Source organism: Danio rerio, chromosome 11 (assembly GCF_049306965.1).
Source record: "Danio rerio strain Tuebingen ecotype United States chromosome 11, GRCz12tu, whole genome shotgun sequence".
Classification (NCBI taxonomy): Eukaryota; Metazoa; Chordata; class Actinopteri; order Cypriniformes; family Danionidae; genus Danio; species Danio rerio.
Genome location: NC_133186.1, coordinates 19,848,840 through 19,854,839, shown reverse-complemented (window position 1 = coordinate 19,854,839; position 6,000 = coordinate 19,848,840). Strand labels below are relative to the sequence as shown.

General features: G+C 33.8%; 1 long non-coding RNA gene across 1 annotated transcript; it reads left to right on the top strand.

Annotated features, from left to right (window-relative positions):
- Positions 1 to 256: 256 nt before the first annotated feature.
- On the top strand, positions 257 to 5,209 carry LOC141376587 (uncharacterized). The gene is made up of 3 exons (XR_012387120.1): positions 257 to 307; positions 864 to 928; positions 4,489 to 5,209. It is a non-coding gene; the product is annotated as an uncharacterized lncRNA (long non-coding RNA).
- Positions 5,210 to 6,000: the final 791 nt, after the last annotated feature.

Sequence of the window (6,000 nt, the reverse complement as noted above, 5' to 3'; positions counted from 1 at the left end):
CTATCTATTACTGAAGTCATGTCCACAATCCACATTTAAAAAAGGGGGTAAAGATGAAAAAATATTACATTTCATTTTGATCTAGTTTATTAATACATAAATTACGTGTATATATTGAACATACTATGTTTAAATCATTTAATAAAAAATTACTGTGCAACAATTCTCCTGACCTTCTCTTGCACTTATATATCATGGCCACTAGATGACGGTATAACACCATCAATAATCCCGCATCCTCTAACGATCATCCTGTCAAACACGCTGATGGTCTTTACAACAGTGCATTCATCTCGAATACCACAAGGTGAAACACTTTCCTAAACTTTCTTAAAGTCCATCAAAGTCCTTATGTATGAGATTTGACACAATTTTTTTTTACAGTTTTGCGTTGTATATACGACCTTCCTTCGAGTTTTCAGCAGTCTTGTTCTTGCCGGCGGTAAATGATGAAGTAATTCTGCGTTCATCGTCTCTCTGTTGTTATATAGCAGCTAAATGAGTATCGCTTGTTCTGTGGAGACTAAACGACTATGTGCTGAAACACAGACAGTTTATTACGCTTGCTGTAATTACTGCTGGTAAGAGTTATAGCGGCGCGGTGAAGGATTATAATGATGAGTCCTACACGGCTAATAACAGCAGCCTCTTCCCTTCATATCTTATTCAGAGGATTCCTCTTTCTCCGCGCGCGGGTGGCCTTATTTTGTCGTGTTTAAAGTAATGGGGTGTCACTGTTGGAATTGTTTGGGAGTGAGCAATTATTACCGCCCTCCTTCTTTCCTTCCCCTCACATCTGCTGGAGAAAATGTGGATCTTCAGCACACACTGCATCATGTAAATAAGCTGCTGTTCTTCTGCAGGTAATGGAGATGATGAGATTAGAGCCTTTTCACGAAGTGTGTGACTTCCAGATTTCAAAAACAAGGTGGGTTTGAGGAAATTTTTTTGTTTAAGTGAATAATTTATTATTTTAGAAAAGCTTTAGACCTTAGACTAATTGTTAATGTTTTAAAAATGTTTATTTATAACAAATGAAGACCTTGTACACACATAGCCTATATACACATGAATAAAATGTAAACATCTGAACAAACAATAGCCTGCACTATAACAAATGCTGGGTTCCACATAGTCGATTTTTGTAAAGACAACATGGAGGAATTAAGTTAATTTACAGGTTTTTACAAATATAAGTTGACTGAACATAAAACAATTAAGTTGTCCACCTCAAACTCGTTTTCTTGTGTTGTTTCAGCTCAATTTAAGTGTGTAGTTTAAACAAACAGCAAATGTAATTTACATACACATGATAAAATACAAACATCATATCAAACGATAGCCAAATAAACACACACTTATTTAATTTTCCTAAAATGTTTTTAGAAACATCTTGGGAATTGCGTTTAATGTTTTGTCAACTATATATTCTTTTATTCAAATAGATATATTCTGAGAAGTGATGTGTGATTTTACATAGGGCTGGGCGATTTGGCCTAAAATCTAAATCTCGATTATTTGAACATTTTAACTCTATTTAACTCTATTTATCTTGAATAATAAACTATTCTTTTCTTTCTTTCTTTTATTTGTTTGCCCTCATAGTTCACTGACTGGTTTTGTACAATTATGCTTGCATATTACAAGTGAGAGCTTTTTAAATGAAGGCTGCATTACTTGATTTTAAAATAAATGAAGGAAACACACTATCTACTATTTATGATTATTTATTGAACGTCACCGTTGAACAACTGAAATTAAAACACACATTGCCTAAAAAGAGCAGTCAAAACAGAATAGGGAAAAGTATTTTTAGGGAAAAAATTTACCTGGAAAAATTAGATCAATTATAGGTTCTGAATGTTGATTTAGATCACTTTTCGATTAATTGCTCAGCCCTTATTTTTAAGTAAACTAAATTATACAGAGGGTTCGTTATGTTACATTTAAATATTCAGTGTTTTATTTTATAATACACAAATTACTATTTATTTCCCAGTGTTGGGTTGCAGCTGGAAGGGCATCGGCTGTGTAAAACATAGGCTGGATAAGTTGTCGGTTCATTCCTCTGTGGCTACCCCTGATTAATAAAGGAACTAAACTGAAAAGAAAATAAATAAATGATGAAATTACAATTTATTAAAATTTGAAATGAACTAAAGTAAAAGTTAGCAACATCTTTTTATCCTTAACTGTTTACCCACTTGTTTTGATCAAAAAAACATCATATAATTTAATGAGAAAGTGATATATGATATGTAATGACATATGACAAAAAAATGACAATACAAATTTTAATTACTTACACTAATTTATAATTCATGCATAGACAGGTAATTTATGCATATAAAAACTTGTTTTATTATATTTTATAAATAGTATATTTAGTGATTTATGCCATCCATAATTTAAAAATATTGATTATATACTATTTACCAGTGTTTTTTAACTACATTCCTGAGGCCCACCAGCACTGCATGTTTTAAGTGTCTCATTTGTCTGTCACACCCATTACAGGTCTTTCAGTCTCTGCTAGTGTGCTGATAATCTGAATCAGGGGTGTTTGGTTTAGGAGACATAGAAAATGTGCAGAGCTGATGATCCTCCAGGAACGTGGTTGAGAAGCACTGCTATATACTCTATTAAAATATATACCATACTAAAATATTTATTAAATATATATATATATATATATATATTAAAATATATGTAAAAATATTTTACTAAATATTTACTAGCAAATAAACAATACTAGAAAGTTTACTTCCATATGTTATTTATTAATTATTTAAATAATTACTTTAAATAAAATAAAACAAAAAATAAAACAAAGTTTATGGTCATTTTTAATGCCGGCAGTAAAACCTCTAAAGTTGATAATTTACTTTCTGCAATTATTTTCCAGTATGGACCAACAGCATTCATTGTCAAAATATGTCTATTTGTGATAACATTTTCCTGTCTGGCCTTGCTGTCTTTTGCCTCTATATGACACACATACGGTCTCTTTCATCCTTCCTACCTGTGTGTCAATATTTCAGGAAATGAATTTTCGCCTTGACATTCGACAATGATCCTTAGGCACTCTTCGTTCATGATTCTCTCCATGATTTCTTCCCTGCTTTGGAACCCAGATTAGATTTGTTTGTCATCATCCATCACTCATTTCCATTGTCTTTATGCATAATATCCATTATCCTGTGTGTATCAACGTGGCTTAATCTAATTCATCGCACAAATGAAAAACAAAAAAAAAACAAAAAAACATTTTCACCACTGAACAGAAATAAATCAATTACCAACAGCTCATCTTACATACCCACTTCTACAGGCGTCCCGCAAAGCAAGAAAACGTTCTCTTTCAGAGGATAAATGTGGAAATATTGATTGTGTTGGAAGAAATATTCCTCAAGTTATGATCAGACATTTCCATAATGCTCAGTCCTCCGAGAGAACCATCTCAGAAGGAAGAAGTCTCAGCGGGGATCTTATAACACAAGCTCTCTGATAAAAGACATTTGTGCCCTTTCCTCCAATTCTACTCTATCAGCATTATTACCACTTGTATTCGCTCATATGCCAGTTGTACATGAAACGCTGTAAGGCATACGCAAAACACTCATTCTTGCGGCTCCATGGGAAAAGACAACTGCACGGCTCGAAGTAGATTTGACTGATGAAGTGATGTCCAGTTGAGAAAGCCAGATGCGCTGTCCGGAAACAAACTGCGCAGTGTCCTCTTGGTCACTTTCTTGCTGTTTTGTAGAGTAAGAAGATTTTTTTTGGATCGTTTCATTAAAGAGAAGTAAATTGTAAATAAAATATAATACAATGACAGAGAAGTTATAAATCAGTTTCTTTGAATGATATGAGGGTCAATGACGAATTGGAGTTGAATACAAATTAATTAAAATGAATAAAATTTTGTTAATTTAATTAGCTGATAAAATCATTTTATTTACATTTATTTTAATAAAATAATTACGTTTGCTTGTTTTCATACATTATATTCAACCCAGTCTTATTCTGGGTTATTCTGAGCAAACGTACCGCTATATACATTTCTGGAGAGCCCCAAATACATCCCAGGAGCTATGTTTTTTTTTTGCAGTTTTTGTTTTCAAGAATCCACCAGAGGCTGCTGTGTATGCTTTCTAGGATGTCAAATTTCTTTTGCGTCATTCTTTTTTGTGCCATTCGCGTGTGCTGTTCTCACATAATCCACCAGCGTCTGCTGTCGACTGAGTGAATGGCTGATTGACTGACCGATCAACTGACCCACCCTCCTAATTCCATAAACCCAACTAATAGTGTTTTCAAAAGCACCGATTGACCTGAACACCCACTTCCCTAAACCCAAACGACAGTTTTAATAAGCAATCTAGAAAAAGAAAAGCCCTCGTTTTTACCACGTTTCAGATTTTACAACGTTCTCACCCTGTTATTTCCTTTTTTTTTGGCTTCTGTTTTTGTCTCTTCTTCTTTCAGGAACTGCTCTTCACCTCTCTGAGTCTCAAATCCATCAGCGTACATGGTGAGCTAACTGGACAATCTGGTAACAGCGGGAAAGCCATTCATACTGCCTCGCATGGTTCAGGATTGGTAGAGCTACGCATCGATGAATTTGCTCTTCAGTGTTTGAACTCTCAGTAATGATTAAATCACACTGAACTGAGCTAAACTGAACTGAACTGAACTTAAACACTAAAACCTGGACCACACTGTTCCAGTTACTATGACCATTTATGTGAAGCTGCTTTGACACAATCTACATTGTAAAAGCGCTATACAAATAAAGCTGAATTGAATTGAATTGAATATGGAGGTAAGCGGTCAGCTGGAAAGCGCAAAAAGTAATGGTGTCATATCGCCCTGTAGCGTTCATTTAAAGAAGAAATGCAGCCAAACATACTGCTGGCTACACAATTCACGATCTCCAGAAATGTATATAGGGCTGCATTTTCAGAATGAGCCTATGTTGGTCATAATGCGCCTGGTTTACATTTTTTAAAGCCAACTAAATTAACAAACTTAAAAGGATTATCATACATTTTACTGTTATTTACAGTAGACACCCACCAAGTGACTTTCAATTTAATAATATAACACAAATGGAAAAAGACTAATTAATTGCGCTTTTTTTGCTAGACGTTTATCAATTAAAAATTTTTAGTATGGTCACTAGATCTGAAACATTAAATTTACTTGCATTTAATATGCTTTGTAATCACTTTTCTTCATTTAATTCGAAAAAATAACAACGAAAGTATACCTGTGTCTTACTGATATACTTTTAAACTAATGTGCACTTTAAAAAGTCATAAACTGTCATTGTTGCAGCATCTTGAAAAGCAATCTCTTTAGTCCTTAATTCAGTTTTAATTCAAATATGTCAGCCATTTATGGACAAATAAGTTTAAGTTTTGATATAGTTCAAAATGTATGTTTTGACCCAAATTTTGGGTGCGACGACTTTTAGGGTGCATAGATAAATGTTGTAGTATAATATTAACTTTATACCAATATTAAATAAGTTTTAATGTTACTGTTTGAAATCTGGCATTACAGTAATGTGTGATTTAGGATGGACCATAAAAATAGGTGCTTCTGATTTCGTACACTGCTAGCCTTGTGAACATTCTGCCCAAGCACCACAACATGTGATACGGCTCAATACATTCTCTCCTCAAAAGTGCAATTGGACAGCAATTTTGCCTGAGGTCTGTAAAAACAAGTCGCCAACATCTAGAGATCTTCACAAGGTTGTTTGTGGTTAATATTTTATTAGATAAATGTCCGGCCCAAAGAGGAAGTTCAATGGCGAAAATAAATAGCTCGGAATATTGAGTGCAATGGCAGTACTTTTAAAATGAGTATTCTCAAATGGGTTATATTTCTTGTTCTACTGAATACCCCTTTTATCTCTCTTTTTTTAATACCTGAAGGAGACAAAGACTCCAATTTCCTAGCCGAGACGACTGGGATTGGAGACGCATATCA